Source organism: Pristis pectinata, chromosome 24, assembly GCF_009764475.1.
Source record: "Pristis pectinata isolate sPriPec2 chromosome 24, sPriPec2.1.pri, whole genome shotgun sequence".
NCBI lineage: Eukaryota > Metazoa > Chordata > Chondrichthyes > Rhinopristiformes > Pristidae > Pristis > Pristis pectinata.
The window spans coordinates 1726305-1744450 of NC_067428.1; the positions used below are offsets into that span (position 1 = coordinate 1726305).

An 18146-nucleotide genomic window follows, 5' to 3' on the forward strand; every position below is an offset into this window, starting at 1 on the left:
TAACCTTAAAGCCATGCCCTCTCGTCTTGAGCATTGGTGCCCTGGGAAGGAGGCGCTGACTGTCTACTCTATCTATTCCTCTCAATATTTTATATACCTCTATCATGTCTCCTCTCATCCTCCTCCTTTCTGGTGAATAAAGCCCTAGCACCTTAAGCCTCTCCTCATATTCAATACTCTCTAATCCAGGCAGCATCCTGGTAAATTTCCTCTGCACCCTCTCCAACGCCTCCACATCCTTCCTATAATGAGGCGACCAGAACTGAACACAGTACTCCAAGTGTGGCCTAACTAGAGTTTTGTAAAGCTGCATCATCACCTTGCGGCTCTTAAACTCAATCCCGCGGTTTATGAAAGCCAACATCCCATTGGCCTTCTTAACTGCTCTTTCCACCTGTGACTTCCCTGTTCTCTACTTCCCTCCCTCACAAAACACCAGATTACTCCCAGTACTAGGTGTCCAAAATAGGAATGTAGTGCAGAGGAACACATGGTGAGAAACTTTAAATGCTCAGGATGTTGGGATCAGGTCTGAGGAAGGTTGAATCTATACAGGCCAGACAAGTTGTGCTTCGACGGGAACAGGACCAATATCCTTTATGTCAGCTCATCAAGACAATTGGGAGCCAAACATAGATTCAAAAGGTAAAAATGAACAACTGGAAAGAAAAACCAAAAGACTAGTGAAGAAGTCTAGAAGGCTTGGAACATAAAACAGTACAACACAGGAACAGGCTCTTTGGCCCATAACATCTGTGTCAAGCACAACGCCAAATTAAACTAAATCTCTTCTGCCTGTACGAGATCCATACCCCTCCATATTCTTGTGTCTATCTAACAGCCTCTTAAGTGCCACCATCATATCTGCTTCCACACTACCCCTCCCTGGCAGCCTGGTCCAGGCACCCACCACTCTGGGTACAGATGTTGCTGCACACATCCCCTTTAAACTTTCCCCCTCTCACCTCAAATGCATGTCCTCTAGTACTTGACATTTCTACCCTGGGAAAAAGAATCTGACTATCTACCCAATCTATGTCTCTCATAATTTTATAAACTTCTGTCAGATCTCCCCTCAGCCTCTGATGCTTGAGAGAAAACAACCCAAGTTTGTCCAACCTCTCCTTATATCTCATACCCTCTAATCCAGGCAGCATCCTGGTGAATCTCTTCTGCACCCTTTCCAAAGCTTCCACATCCGTCCTGTAACGGGCCAACCAGAACTGCGCACAATACTCCAAGTGCAGCCTAACCAAAGTTTTATACAGCTGCAACATGACTTCCTTAATCTTATAGTTAATACCCCAACCAATGAAGGCAAGCATGCCATAAGCCTTCTTTACCATCCTATTTACTTGTGTGGCCAATATCAGGGAGCTATGGACTTGGACTCCAAGATCCCTCTGTACATCAATGCTATTAAGGGTCCTGTCATTAACTGTACACTTTCTCCTTACACTTGACCTCATACTTGCTCGGTTAAACTCCATCTGCCACTTCTCTGCCTATATCTGTAACTGATCTATATCCTACTGTATTCTCTACACTGTCCACAACTCCATCCCAAATTCCATCCTTTTCCTGGAATGGCAGAGAAAACAAAGGTTGGAAAATAGGTAACTCTCAGTCTGCACTTACATTTTATGTACAAGGCATGAAAATCATAAAACTGAAGATTGTTGGAAATTAGAAACAAAAAAACAAATCTATCAACACATAGCAGATTAGGCAACATCTGAACATCTGTTAAGAAAGAAACAGGGTTAATATTTCAGGTCAAGATTTGACAAACTTGAGGCACAGCATTTAATCTTCCATCTGGACACACTGCAGGCTTCTGGGTTCAATATTAAATTCTCCAACGTTCTCTGCACAAATCAGAACCCTCCATTTTTGCTACAAGTCATCCACCTGTGATATTTCCCTCTATACTCGCAGGTCTGACCTACTATTTACAACACATCACACTTCTTTGACACCTGCTATCTGCCCATTGACAACCTGTCCTCAGCCTTTGACAGACATTCCCCACTTCTTATCCACCCTTCCCCCATGTTCTTTGCAAGTTAAAAGTACTTTTTTTTAAATTTCCCAGTTCTGGAGAAGGGGCTTTGACCTGGAACGTCATCTCCATTTCTCTGTCCACAGATGCTGCCTGACCTGCTGAGTGTTTCTAGCATTTTCTATTTAGGTACAAGGCGGATAAGTTGCGCTTACAAATAATGTAATGCAAGTATGACGTATTTGCTGACACTGAAACATGGCTTAAGGAAGCAGAGGAACAGCAGCTCAACATTCTTGGTCACAGGATTTGAAAAGATAGAAGGAGGAATGAAAAAAGAGTGGCATCAAGATTCAAGAAAAATTCAGCTGTGAGAAGGGACAAAATGTTAAAAGAATCAAAGTAGGCAATATAGGTTCAGCTAAAGAAACTTAAAAAAGGCCAATCATATGGTTGGAAGTCACCTATGCATCAAACAATCCAAGGAAGATAGAACAGCAAATTTATAGGCAAGTTTCTGACAGTACAAACAAAAAGTGCAGTGTTTCAATTATTCCAAAACAGTCTGGAAAACAGTCAATGTAAAATGTATTGCAGGCTCATTTTACATTGTAGATCTTTTTAAGAACACATTAAGCAAACTCAAGAGGAGATACAATTCTGTATTTGGATGAGGGAATGAAGCTGGGAAAAGGGATAGCCTTTTAGCTGTAGCGAGTACAATTCAGTTAGATTTACAACAGTTATGGAAAAAGGCAAAGGTTCCAAATAGGGTGAAGGTAAATTTTGAGAGCCTAGGCAACTTACTTAAAGACAGATTAGTGTCAGAGCGGCAGGAGGCATTCAAAAAAGGATGTTCAAGGTAAAACGTTGGGATAACCATATGGCGAGCTCAGGGGTTGACAGGGTATACAAGATAAGCTTACATCGGGGGGGGGGGTGCAGGGGGAGGGAGAAGAGGAATGGGGAGACCAGGTGAGGGTGGGGGGGGGGGGGAGTGGGACGGGGGCAAGTATAAAAGCAATGTTGAAAATGCAAGCAATGCACCACAGATACTCAAAATCTGTAATTAAGAGAGAAAATGTAAATTCGTCAGGTATTTCCAGGACCATGACGCAGATGTTAGTTCTGTTGCTGAAAACTCTATGACTCAGGTTTGATTCAGACCTCCACTGCTGTCTGTGTGGAATTTGTACATTTTCCCTACATTCAAGTGGGTTTTCTCTGGATGCTCCTGTTACCTCAAGTCCCAAAACGATGTGCTGGTTTGTTAATCTTTTCTGGAGATTTCCCCTATTGCAAGTAGCTAGCATGAAAAATTAAGGGGGATTTATTGGGCATGTGAGAGACCATAGATTATGGAGAAGCAAGTGGGTGAATGGGATCGCTCAGAGCTGCAGAGACTTGATGAGTCATAATGTCATCAGAAAATAGGTCAGGGTGCAGTTACGGAGAGCAAAGCATCAGAGCCAGCAGGTTCTGAAATAAACCTGAAGAGCTGGTTATGTGTTATGTGAAATTGATGCGTTATCCTGAGGGGTACATTGTGCCAAGTTGAAATATAAAGTGATGTTCTTTGAGCCAACACTGAGCTTTGTTACAATGGTGCAAGACGCCAAAGGCAGAGAGGGAGTAGGATGGAAAATTAAGGCAACAGTTCCCCTGCAGACCAAACTGAGGTATTTTGCAAAGCCATCATGCAATCTGGCTTTGTTTTCCCCAACATAATGGAGATTGCATTGCAAGAACTCAATTCAGTACACCAAATTGGAAGATGTACAACTAAATCTCTGCTCATTCTGGAAGGGGTTCAAGATGGTGAGGAGAGAGGCAAAGAAAAAGATATTGCCTCCCCTGCAGTTGTATAGGGAGGTAATGTGACGAAGGCAGTGGGTGTAGGTGGAGATGGGAGAGTAAATTAGAGGGCAGTTGAAGAGACAGTCCCATGAAATACTTAGCGAGGGGAACTGAGAAGAAAAAATTGTTGGCATCATTTTGAAGGCAGGGAGATTACAGAGGACAGTGGATGTGAATGTAGGAGGCATGATCAGTAAGTTTGCAGATCACACAAAAATTGGCAGTGTTGTGGACAACAAGAACAATCGTCTAAGGCTACAGCGGGATATAGGTCAGATGAAAAGTTGACCAGAGTGTTGGCAGATGAAATTTAATCTCAACAAGGTGATGCATTTTGGAAAGTTAGATAGGAGTAGGGCATATAGAGTAAATTGTAGGGCACTAAGGAATTCTGATGAAGAAGAGACAGTTTCATGAAAGTGGTGTTGCCGATTGACAGGGTGGTGAAGAAGCTATATGGAATGCTTGCCTTCATTGCTCAGGGCACAGAATATTAAATTTGGGACATTATGTTGCAACTTTACAAAACACTGGTTAGACTGCACTTGGGAGTACTGTGTGCAGTTCTGGTCACCACTATAGGAAGGATGTAGTTGCTCTGGAGAGTGGAGAGGAGATTCACAAGGACGGTGCCTGGATTGGAGGACATTAGTTGTGGGGAGAGATTGGAAAGGCTGGGTTTTTCCTGAAGTGAAGGAGGCCGAGGGATAACCTGATCAAATCTTCATCCCATGGTTGAGCTATCAAAGTCAGGAGAGCATAGGTTTGAGGTAAGAGGAAGAAGAAGATCTGAAGGTAGTTGATATCTGGAACAATGTGCCAGAGGAGGTGATGGAATCAGATACAATCACTGCGTTTAAGAGGCATGTGGACAGACACTGAAATAGGCAAAGTAGAGAAGGATACAGCCCTATTGTGGGCAAATGGGATTAGGATAGATGGGTAGAAAGATCAGCATGGACAGTGTGCCAAAGGGCCTGTTTCTGTGCTACATGACTATAACAATCTGCAAGTGCGGAGGCTGGCAGGGTGGGAGGTGACAGCAAGGGGAACCCTGTCGTTGTTCTGGATGGGAGCAGAGTGGAATGAGATGTCTGGGAAACCAAATGGACACAGTTGAAAGCTCCATCAACTAAGGTGGAGACAAAACTTAAGTGGAGCAAAAATGAAGACATTTTGAAAACAACAGTGTGAAAGGAGATGTCAACTTCCATCCTTGTTTCACTTTCACAACTCCATCCACAGTCCACTTTCACAAAGTCACAAGAGTCCTTTTTGAACTTTTTCCATCCCAGTGGAAGAATCAGTGACTGATATCGATCATAAGCCATGGATTCCCACTTGACTACACCTCTTCCCACACCGCTTCCAAAAATGGCTCCATTCCATTTTCCCTGCTTCATTGGCTCTGTGGTATTTGTCCTGATTGCTGAAAATTTCTGCCACCATCCACGTGATCCACCACTGTAAGCGTTCCCCCCTACTTTCAGTACTGCAATGAGACCAGTATCCTAGCACACTCTTTCACCAATCGCCCACTTCCTTTCTCACAGCAACTTTCTATGCAACCACAGGTGATGCAACACCTGCTTTTATCTCTTCCCTTCCTGCTATCCAGAGATCCAAACAGTCCTTGCAGTTACAGCAGCAATTCACTTGCGGTGTACAACATTCCGTGCTCACAATCTGGTTTCCTCTACATTGGAGAAACTACATGCAGATTGGGTGACTGCTTGGCAGCACACCTCTGCTAAACCCACAAGTGTGACCCCGAGGTTCCACTCGCCCAGCGGTTCGATTCTGTACTGCACTCCCACTCGACCAATTCCGATAAAATGTCACTTACACAAAATATTAATTCTGTTTTTCGTTCCAAAGATACTACCCGACACATGAACATTTTCAGTTTGGGCAGGTTTTGTTTCCTTTTCAATCATGAAACATCACTGCTCTTTGATTACCTTTCAATTCACAAATATTTAAATAGTCACATTAATTTTACATTTATTCCAGTTGTTGCACAAATTATGAAGCGATCTCGTTTTCTCTTTCACCACGATATGGCATGCCTTCTCACAAAACTCTGGATCCTTGGCCTTCACTTGAGAGTGTCCAGGCATCTCCATTAACTTTACACTAAAGTTTTCACCATAAGAATGCTGTATGAAGATTTATGGAGCAAAAACAAAGCAACTTAAACAATCAATATCTGACCAAGCATGGCTGAGGCATGAAGACGCAGAAAGCCAAACAGATGTCAAGCTGCACAAACAGTCCAGAAATTACCTCAGAATTTCTTTAGATCACTTCCTCATTTCACACTTAAAGATGCAAATAGGGAATCTTATTTCTGAATTAACCATGGGAGAAATTAAGGGGCTGATATGTAGCACATAGCCTTTCACCGAACAAACAATTTGGTCATCTCGACAAGAATTTTCAAGACTACTAATTATCACTAATGCAGAGAACAGAAACAATCCCATGGCCATCCTCCTAAACTTTTTCATAACAATGGTTTACAATATCTAGTGCTGGGCAAAACTGGAGCTGCAAAGAAGGACATTCAACCCACTGTACCCGTACTGGTCAGAAAAGAGCTACCAAGCCTAATCCCAACATCCAGCTCCACAGGTCACAAAAGTAAGCGCTGTTTAAATGTGATGTTTTTTCTGTTTCTAACACCACTTCAGGCAGCTATTTCCAGATACATTCAAAAATGTTCCTTATTGCCCCATAAATTGTTCTAACTTTAAATCTCTGACCCTGATTTCTGACAACACCAAGGGAATATTTCCTTCTAATCACTCTATCGCGAATCCTCACTTTTCTACACCTCAGTTAAGCCTTCCCTCACCCACACTAGCTTATCAAATCATACCATAGTATACAGTCTTTGCATAACCTCCCTGTTTTTTATGCCTTGACTTACAATAAAACACCTGTGTCACCTTACTGATTGGCCCTGCTACCTTTAAGGACCAGGACACATGCACTCCAAATTCCCTGTTTCTCCAGCCCTTCGTGCTGTTGCATCTCCCTCACTCTCTCACTTCTCTGAATTAGGTTCTATTTGCTATTTTATTGCCCATCTGATCTATCTATAATTTTATTGCAATCCAAAGCTTTCCTGCTTACCATATGGCCAGTGTTTCTAACTTCTTAAACATGCCCTCAGATCTACGTTTTAATCCATGTTATATAGTACAAAGAGTAGCTGATCGTTGAGCTCTTTGCAATCCTACTGATAATAAAAAGACACCTTTCACATATTACCCTTTGCTTCCTGCCATTTGGGCCAAACAGGCCACTGCACATCACTAGATCCCTGATCTTACTCACTAACCAGAGTCGCGCCAGACTCTGCAAATAGTTGGAGACACAAGAGAGACTGCAGATGCTGGGATCTGGAGCAAAAAGAGACAAACTGCTGGAGGAACTCGGCAGATCGAGCAGCATCAGTGGGGGGAACGGAATTCTGAGGTCCTGATGCAGGGTTTCCACCCGAAATGTCGACACCACCCCACAGATACTGCTGGACCGCCCAGCTCCTCCAGCGGATGGTTTGCTGCTCTGGAGGTAGCACAGCCTGGCTCCCCCCGCTCCTCCGAGCCACCCCGCGGTCACACACTACTCCCGATCCGCGGCCGCTCACTCCGGACGAGGAGGAAGGAGAGAGCCGGGGCTCTCGGTCGGGCCGCCGGCCCGGGAGCCGCCGTCCGCTCACTCCTGCCCAGGGTAACCCGCCATTTTGCAGCGGACGCGGTAAACAGAGAGCGGCGCGGCACATGGCTCCTGAGGGACACGGAGACACCCTCCACTGTCGCCCGGGGCGGCACGGAGCCCGGGATACGGCCGAGGCCTGACTCGAACTGGGAAGCGGTGCTCACCTTGCTGCGGGCCCGAGCTGTTGGTGGGTAACAGTCTCCACGGCTACCGTGACTATGGCGTTTATTCTCAAGGCAACAGTTGCTACCGATCTCCACCCGCGTCATCGGCTGCGCGATGGTGCCGCCCCCGCACCTCATTCTCCACGTTCATTGGCCCTGCGTCACCCGCCCCGCGCGGATCCCCGCACCTACTTGGCTTGTCGGGCCGTCAATCAAGCCACCCTCCGGCAGCTTCCGGTAACAAAGGCGTTTTCCCCAGGCCGTTGATTTCCTGCGGTAATCGTCATTGTCCTGGCAACGGATTCCTATTGGCCAATGAGGTGAAGGCTCGTGCGCGCGCCCCGGCCCGGCCCGCCCCCCCCCCCCCCCCCCCCCGCTGGGTCCGGCGCCTGTGCCCGGCTCCTCCCCCCACCCCACCGCCCCTTCCCCCCCCCCCCGGCCCGGGTCCCCACTCCCGGCCCTCCCCCCCGTCGCCCCAACTCACCCCGGCCAGGCCCCCCTCCCTCCCTCCCTCCCTCCGGCCCTCGCCCTCCGCCGCCCCCACCCACCCCCGGCCACCCCTCCCCCACCCCGGCTCCCCCAGGCCCCGGTCCCCCCATCCTCCCCCCCCCCCCCCCCCCCCGCCGGCCGGACCCGGCCCGGCCCGGCCCGGCTTCTCCCGCCGCTCTCCTTCCGCGATGGCGGCTGCTGACGGATCGCCGGCGGTGGAGGCAGAGGACGTGGCTCAGGGACCACCTCGGCCCTGGGGCGCCAGCGGAGGGAGGTGTGGAGGGGCCCGGGTGAGCAGCAGCTGCGCTTGTGGCGGGTCGTTCCCCCGGTCTCGGCGGGACGGCTGTGTGGCGGAGGGAGGGAGGCCTGGTCATTGCTTTGTCTGCTGGATCTGCCCACAGCCATCCCTCATTGCCCCTGAGCCACTCTCTGCTGTACCGGCGCCGTTAGGGAGGGATTTCCAGGATTTGGACACAGTGAAGGACTGGTGACAGCTTTCCTAGTCGTGTGTGACTTGGCAGCGAATCTGCAGGTCGCTCTGACCCTTCTCGGAATTAGAGGTTGTGGGTTTAGGAGGTGCTATCGGAAATAGCCTGGCTGAGCAACAGCAGTGCCCTCTGCAGCTACAGTGTGGTGGAGGGAGGGTGATGGGATGCTTTGTCCTGGGTGTCTTGAGAGCTCATGGTGTTGTACACATTCAAGCAAGTGGAGAGTACTCTTGTGCCTTGAAGATGGATGTCACTTGCTGTAGGATACCTAGTCTTTAACCTGATCTTGTAGCCATAGTACTTATGTGAGCTTTCGGCCAATAGTGACCCCAGGGACTAGGCAACGTGCCATTCAGTGTCAAGCGTATTTGGGGAGCCTCTTTGTTGTGGGGATGGTCATTATGGGTAGATGGTCAAAAACTTTTTCCCATGGTAGGAGTAAAAATACACAAGTACATGGGTATAAGTTGAGAGGAAGGAGTTTTACAGGGGATCTGAGAGGTAGGTGTTTTTTTTTAGTGGTTGATATTTGGAACTTATTGTCGGGGGTGGCGGGATCAGACAGCTATTATGTTTAAGAGACATTCAGACAATAGGCAAGGCGTAGAAGGATACTGTCCTAGTGTGGGCAAATGGAATTAGTGTAGATGAGCCAAAAGGTCAGCATGGATGTGGTGGGCTGAAGGGCCTGTTTCTGTGTCGTACGACTCTGACTGTTTTCTTCTAACATTCTCTCTGGTATGCCTGATAACAACCACGATGTCGTTAGTATGTGGGAGCAAACCAGGGCACTCGGGTAACCTATGTGGTCACAGAGGGGACCTGCAAACTTCACACATACAGCACTGGAGATCAGGAGTGAACCTGGGTCACTGGAGCCATGAGACAGCTACACCATCTGCAGTGCCACTGTACTGCCCAATCTCCACTTTGAACTTATTCAAAACTTCAACCTCCACGGATTTCTGGGGCAACAAATAACAAATTCCTTGAGCGAAGGAATTATTCTTCAACTCATTCTTGAATAGGCACCCCCTTATTCTGAGACTTTGTGCTCTGTTCCCAGACTCTGAAGGGAAACATCCTTCCAGTACTTGTGCTGTTGTGCTCTGATCATTTGTTTCAATAAGATTGTCTTTAGTTCTTCAATGAGTACAGACCTAACCTATTCAACCTTTCCTTGTATACCATCCCTCCACACCCAGGATTATTCTAGTGAACCTTTGCTGTATTGCCTCCTGTCAAAGGAGGTTAGGCAAGTTACCGCAGTGCATTTTGAGGGTGGCACTAATGTGGAATGAATGTTAATTGCCACACATCTGCCCTTGCCTGAATATTGATTAGGTCTTGCTGAGTGCAGGCATTTGCTTGTGAGTTGCAAATGGAATTGAACCATGCGTAACCATCAGCAGACATCCCCAGTTCTGACCTCATGATGGAAGGAAGGTCATTGATGAAGCAGCTGAAGATGGTTGGGCCGAGGAACCCCTACAGTGAGGTCCTGGGGATGGGATACTGCCACTGATCCCCCGCCACCTACAACCACCACCCTCTTCCTTTGTGTGAGGTATGACTCCATCCTCGAGTGTTTTTCCCTTTAATGCCTGTTGACTTCAGTTTTAACAAAGCTGCTTGATGCCACTCCTGGTTAAGAGCTACTTTGCTGTGGAGGGCAGTCACTCGCATCGCATCTGAGGCTCCTCTCTTTGGTCCATGTTTGGAGAATCTGTGATTAGGTCTGGAGCTGTGTGGCCAAACCCAAACTTGGCATCAGCGAACACGTATGAACACAAAAAAATGCTGGAAACACTCAGAAGGTCAAGCAGCATCTGTGGAAAGGGAAACCGATTCAGGTCCAAGTCCCTTTGTCAGAACTGGGTAAGGAAGAAAGTGGGTTTGTTTCATATTGCACAGGGGGTGAGGCTGTCTCAATTGTGATTGTTTATTTTGGCAGGAAAAACACAGAACAAGCATATTCTCTGAATGGTGAGCCATGCACAGCTCTGAGACGCAGAGGGATCTGGGTGTCCCAGTGCATGAATCACAAAGGGCTAAGTATGCAGGTGTAGTAAGTAATTAGGAAAGCTAACAGATGTTATATTTAATTGCAAGGGGAATTGAGTATGGAAGTAGGAGATTAGGCTTCAGTTATTGAGGCCATTGGTAAATCCATATTTGGAGCTCTGTTCACATTACTGGTCTCTTCATTTGAAAGCAGTTCAGAGAAGGTTTACTGGACTGATGCCAAGAATGGGAGTGGGTCACCATACGACGGAAGATTGGACGGGTGGTGTTTTTATCTATTAGAACTTGGAGTGTGAAGAATCTAGAACGAGGCATTGCCCTTTTGTAACAAAAGAATAAACCAATTTTAGACTTGGAAGTCAGTGAGCCTTTGGAATTCACTTCCTCAAACAAGGATAGAAAGATGACTGTGTGGTTGGAATGTGGGGTTGAGGTTCCACTCAGGTCAGCCACGATCTTGTAATGTGGTACAGCGTGTTTGAGGGGCAGAGTGGTCTGGTCCTAATTCACATGTTTGTGAGGAGGACTTTGCATAGTCAACTAGTCTGGAGTGACTTTGCCATATCTGAAGCTGGTCCCTGGGTTGACACCAGATCGTCCATCCTGGTTTATTCTCTTCCTGATAGAACGTAGTGGTAATGACTTCCTAAGCTATTTAAGAGTCAGCTACGTGGGATGGGTCTGGAATCACATGGACCACACCAGGTGAGGGGGGCAGATTTCCTGCTACTGAAGGACATTGGTGAACCAGATGGGTTTTTACTATATTCTGGTTGTATTTTGTGGTCAATATTCCAGGGGAACATGGCCAAGAGAACCAGGTGAGCTTAAAGGGAATGCAGAAACTGAGGCCCTGATGAGTGGTCAGGGAGCACCGGGCTCAGGAAAGGGGAAATTGCAAAAGTACTTGGTGAGTTAGACTCTAAACCATCAGAACTCCTGAATGGTTGGATGACAGATTATTGGAATTTCACTTTACTCCCTGGAAACCTACCATTCATGGTATTTGCCTACCCCACATGCATTACCTGACACTTACTGGGATTAAATTCCATCTCCCATTGCTCCACCCAACTGACTAGGTGATCAATATCACAGAGTGACAGACTTCCAATCACGAAAGTAGCCTTCACCATCATCCTCTGCCTCCTATTACCAAGACAACTTTGGGTCCCATGGTCTCTGACCTTTTGGACCGGTTTTCCATGTTGGACCTTGTCAGAGGCCTTGCTGAAGTCCTTGTATCAACCACACTACCTCCATCAATCTATTTTGATCCCCCACCAAGAAACCTGTGCTGACTATCCCTGATCAATCCCTGCCTTTCCAAGTGTAGATCAATCCTGATCCTCAGCATGTTTTACAATAATTTCCCAAACACTGACTTTAGACTTGCAGACATGTAATAATCCCTACTGCCCTTCTTGAATAAACAAATAACATTTCTGTCCACCAATCATCGGGCACCTCACCTGTGACCTGTAAAGATTTTAAAAAATCTCCATCTCCTCCCTTGCCTTCCAGAGCAGACTGGGAGACATCTCATCTCATCCTGGGGATTATCCACCTTTATGCCCTCAAACCTGTCCAACCATCCTAAAAAAATTGACAACCTGGTCCTAATTTCTGAAAGTAAAATTTCAAATTTGTTCCCTTCCAGATGTTTGACATGGAAGTTCCGGCAACATGTCTCAGTTGTATCCTCTTTTGGGATGTGAGGACGGGCTTGAGATCACTCCCCACCCCGAAAATGGACACAGCTGAAAAATGCCATCTTAGATTTGCAGGTCTATCTTCTTTGAAATGAAGGAAATAACATTGTTTGGGTTGGTCACATGGCCTCTTCCCACAAGCCTATGAATGGTGTTCCTGTGGTGAGCCTGTCAGACTCAGTTGGATGATGCAGATTGTGGCCATGTTATTGTGGAATTGAGTGATCAATAAATAATCAGAGTTAGCAGTTCAGGTCTTTCCACAGATGCTGCTTGATGTATTGAGTGTTTTCCATCATTTTCTGTTTTTTATTTCAGATTTCCAGCATCTGTATTTTTCTGTGGAATCAACTGGATGAACTAGTCCAAAACTATTTTAATGACTTGTAATATAGTTGTATGTACTGGACACAATTTCCAAAAAATGGTGTTGATGAGGATTGTGATAGACTTCAAGGAAATATAAATAGGTTGCTGGAATGGGCAGAGAAGTGGCAGGGGGAGGTTGATCCAGAATAATGTAAATGGTTGCATTTTGGTAGGAAAACTGAAGAGGCGATGTAAACTTGAGGGCACAATTGTAAATCGGGAGTGAGAGTGCAGCTCTGGGGGTACAAGGGTAGAGTTTGTTGCAAGTGACGGGTCAATTCGGAAAAAGTGGATTTAATGAAAACTTGGGATCCTGGACTTTAACAGAGGTAAGAATATCGAATAAGTAGGTTATGAGGAACTGTATTAAACACTGGTTTGGCCTTAACTGGAGTATTGTGTCCAATTCTGGACACCACACATTATAAAAGATGAAAGGGGCTTGAGAGTGCATTGGGGAGCTTTTGTTACGTGGGTGGTCTGATAAAGATGGGGTTGTTCTGCTTGAACATAGAAGGTTGAGAGAGGTTCTGATGGTGGAGTATAACATCATGAAGGGTCTTGTGAATAGTTAGAGAACCTGTTCACATTGGCTGAGGGGAAAGGATGTAGAATGATCAAGAATCAGAGGGACATTGTGTGAAGGTGATTATTAAATGACGTGAAGAAAATCTTTTTACACAGTGAGCAGTTGGGGCCTGGAATGCAATGTCAAGGGCAGTAGTGGAGGCAGATTCAGTTGTGATATTCAAAAGGGAGTGGATAAATATTTGAAAGGGCTAAATTTGTAAGGCTATGTGAGAGGGTGAGGGTGCAGTAGAATGCTCTTGCAGAGAGCTGGTACAGCCACAATGGGCCAAGTGGCCTCCTGTGTTGCAATTTCTCTGTTGAAATTTGTGATTTAATGTTCAATCCCATTTGCAGCTCCTTTAATAATGAAGCAGCCCATGCTCATGCACAAGATTTCGACAACATTCAGATGTAGGCTAAGTGATGTAATATTTGCATCAGACAAGTGCTAGACAATAACTGTTTACAATGGCAGAATGTCTAACCACCTCAACAGCATCACCATCATGTGTGATCAACAAGATCGTAACTGGACCAGCCATATTACTATTGTGGATAGAAGGACAGGGGGAAAAAAAGCTGTTTAGGCTGTGGACGGTGACTTGCCTGACTCTCCAAAACTTTTCCAGCATCTACAATCTATGTGAGGGGAGTGATGAAAAGTTCTGCCCTTCATCTGGATGTGCGCCTCTGAAGATACTAAGCTCGACAGCATACAAAACAAAGCAACCTGCCCAGTACCATGCCTCGCAGGCAGCCTCTCCAGACTGAACCATGGGCTATCCTTGCTGCCTGAGTTCCAATGGAGGGCAGGGGTACATGTCAGGTTTCCAACAGAGCACCTTTAGCACTAGGGAGATCAGGGGTTTGCACTGGGTTCCTGATACAGCAGCATTGTCAATAATATTACTATAACGTTCCCTTTTAGTGCAGGTTTCAATAGTGCTCTTGTTTCTGGGAACATATCCTAGGTGCCATGTGAAGTACCAGCTGTACATGTAATTTATCGAGATTTTCAAAAGACCTTATCTGAGGTACCTATATCAGATGAATGAATAACATTGGAGAATACAGACTTGGGTTAAGTAGCAGAATAGACTGCTAGACAGCTTCAAGGCAAAGCAGGGAGTGGGAGTAAAGGGCAGTTATTCACAGTGGAAGAAGGTGGCTCATTGTGTGTTCCATGTGGATCACAACAGGGACCACTGTCGCTGACAATTTTCATTCATGATTTAGACTTCGGAATCAAGAACACAATTTCTTAGTAAGTGGATGATGCCAAATTGGGGAATAATCAGAATAAAGAGGAAGGCCCCAACAAACCTCAAAGCTGTTAATAAACCTCTGGAATGTACAAGCAATTGTCAGATGTCCAACACAGATAAACATAAGGTAGTATACTATGGTAGGAAGGTTACTCGTTGCTTGCAAGTGCAAGTCTAGGATGGATAGAAGAGCAAAGAGATCTTAAAGTCCAAAAAACATCAATCACTAAAGGCCATACTGAAAGCAAACCAAACACTAAGGTTTATTTCTGGAGGGATGCAATTCAAAAGTGGGGCAATCGTGCTGAACCCATTTTAACCTTGGTTAGAACACATTTACAGGACAGCGTGGGGGTCTGGCCACTGCATCATAAAAAAACAGAGACAATGGAGGGGGTCCAGAGGAGATTTACAAGAATGATACCAGAAGTGAGAGGGAGAGATATCAGAAAAGAAAGAACAGATTGGGTCTCTTCTCAAATTGTCATGTGACTAATTGGAGTTTTTTAAGATTATACAGGGATTTAATAGAATGTTTCCACTGTTGGGGAAGAGCCATGCTGTATTACACTATGACTAACAGCAGAACACTTAGAAACTTTACCCAAAGAATGATGAGACTGTGGAACTTGCTCCCAGAAACACTGGTTGAGGCAAATAATACAAATTTGAGGCTGGACATGCGTAAAAAGGAATATTTTTGATCTCTATGAGGAATAATATGAAGAGGCTTGAGTGGAGCATCAATGAAAAACTAAATATTGGTCAAAAATAGTAATAGAGAAGTTGGGACCAATGATTTGCATCACCGGGTTTTGAAAGAGGTGGGGGTGGCGTAAGAGATGTTGGATAAGTATGGAATCAGGCCATTCTGCCCATCATGTTCACACTGACTAGTGGGTACCATCTGTGTTAAACCCACCTTCCAGCACGTGGCCATGTGTAATTCAACTGTTTGTCTAGACAATTGTTAAATGCTGTCAGCGACTCTGCTACCAGCACTCTCCTGCAGTGTGTTCCAGGTACTCACCAGTCTCTGGGTGAAGAAGGTCCCCTTCAGGACCCTCTAAATCTCTCACACCTTACCCTAACTCTGTGTCCTCTGGTTTTATCTACTTCTGACATGGGGAATAGTTTCCTGCAGTTTCCTCTATCTCTACCCCTCATAATTTTATAAACTTTAATTATTTCCCCTCTAACCTCCTCCATTCCAGGAAAAACAAACCCAGTCTCTCCTCATCACTGAACGCTCCTTCCCAGGCAACATCCTGATGAATCTCTGCACCCCCTTCAGCACTATCACATCTTTCCCACAGTGCAGTGACCAGAACTGCCCGCAGGACTCCAGCTGAGGTCTGACCAATGTTTTATAAAGTTGGAACATAACCTCCCTGCTCTTGTATTCAATGCCCCAACTACTGAGGCCAGTCTCCCAAATGCCGCCTTAACCTCATTATCTACCTATTCTGCCACCTTCAAGGATCATTGGACTTGTACACCAAGGTCCGTCCCTCTGTTCTTCAATACTCCCTTAGACCCTAACGTTCATGGTACGTGTTGTATCACCTCACAGCTATCAGGATTAAACTCCATCTGCCATTTCTCAGCCCATTTCACCAACACATCGACATCACCCTGGAGCCTAAAACCACCCTCCTCACTGTCAGGAACATCGCCAGTCTTTGTGTCACCTGTGAACTTACCGATCGTGCCTCCCACACACATACCTGCACCTGCATCCACACCCACGTCATTCACGTACATTACAAACAGCAAGGGTCCCAGCAGCAATCCCTGTGGAACTTCATGGGTCACAGGCATCTAATCACAAAAACAACTTTATATCATCCCCTTCCATCTCCTATCGCCAAGCCAATTTTGGATCCAATTTGCCAACTTGCCCTGGATCCCATGGGCCCTGATCTTTTGGACCAATCTCCCAAGTGGGACCTTGTCAAACACCTTACTGAAGTCAATGTCTACTGCACCGCCTTCATCAATACACTTTGTTACCACTTCAAAAAGTTCTGTCAGATTGGTCAGACAAAGTCTGCCCAAGACAAAGCCACGCTGGCTGTCTCTGATTAGTCCCTGCCTTTCCAAGTGATCATTAATCCTGTCCCTCAGGATGTTTTCCAGTAACTTCCCCACCACTGACGTCAGGCTCACAGGTCGGTAATTCTCCCTGCTGCCCTTCTTGTAAAGAGGGACCACATTCGCCGTCCCCCAGTCATCTGGTGCCTCACCTGTGGCCGGAGAAAATGTAAAATCTCAGCCAGAGCCCCAGAAACTTCTTCCCTCGCCTCCCACAGCAGCCTGGCATTAATCTCATCCAGTCCCGGGGATTTTAGCCCACTGAGCCATCAAATACCTCCTCTTTATTGGTGGGGACTTGCACTAGAATTTCACCGACCCCTTCGCTGAAGCCTCCAACTACAGAGCCCATTTCCTTTGTGAAGACCAATGGAAAGTGTTCATTTAGGACCTCACCCATTCCTCTGGCTCCACACACACTTTGTCCCTGTTGTCACTCACGGGCCCTGCTCTTTGCCCAGTTATTCTTTTGTCCTTAATATACATAAAACGTCTTCAGATTTACCGTAATCCTGTCTGCCAGTGATATTTCGTGACCCCTCTTTGCCTTCCTAATTTCCTCTTTAAGTGCCTCCCTACACTTTTTATACCCTTGACGGGCCTCCCCCATCCTTAGTTCTCAATACCTGACACACGCTTCCTTTCTTCCCTTTATCCAACCCTCGATATCGCTCGACACCCAGGTTTCCTGTACTCGTTACCCTTGCTGTTCATCCCTACAGCAACACGTTGGCCCTGAACACTCACTGTTTCTCCTTTGAATGCTTCCCAGACTTTGAATGTAGACTTACCTGCAAGTAGATGCTCCCAGTCTACCTCTGCCAGGTCCCGTCTTATTTTAATGAAATTGGTCTTCCCCTAATTTAAGACCTTTATTTCCTGGTCCATCCCTATCTTTGGTTATCTCCAAAATGCAGCCCCGCTGACACTCCCTCCACTTGACCAACTACGTTCCCCGAAGGTCCAGTAATCTTCCCTTGATGGTCTGTCCGCATACTGTGTCAAAAAGCTCTCCTGGACATATCTCAAAAATCCCACCCCTCTGAGCCTTTTACGCTAAGGCAATCCCACTTAGTATTTGGGAAATTGAAATCCTCTGATACTATCGCCCTGTTTTTATCACATCCCTCTGTTATTTGCCACGTATCCGTTCCTCTTTCTCCTGTTGACTGTTAGGTGGTCAGTAATACACCCCCAGCAAAGTTCCTAATCTCCACCAATATGGCCAAGTTTGAGCAGCTTTCTGGGATATCCTCCCTCAGTACTGCAGTGATGTGTTCCTGGACTAACAGTGCGATACCACCTCCTCCTTCACATCCCCCTTCTGTCTCTCCTGAAAGTTCTGTACGCTGGGACGCTGAGTCGTCAGTCCTGCCCGTCCTTCA

General features: G+C 46.2%; 1 protein-coding gene across 4 annotated transcripts in view; it reads right to left on the reverse strand.

Moving 5' to 3' along the window:
• Positions 1–8051, reverse strand: part of LOC127582631 (DNA-binding protein RFX2-like) — a 113524-nt gene extending 105473 nt beyond the window's left edge. For 3 of the 4 annotated variants that reach the window (XM_052038098.1, XM_052038097.1, XM_052038095.1), the window contains exon 1: positions 7750–8051. The gene's annotated coding sequence lies outside the window, so the exon portion shown is untranslated. Of the gene's footprint in view, positions 1–5861; positions 6471–7749 lie in introns of those variants that run through there. The other variant, XM_052038096.1, reaches the window with a different exon arrangement.
• Between the last annotated feature and the right edge of the window lie 10095 nt (positions 8052–18146).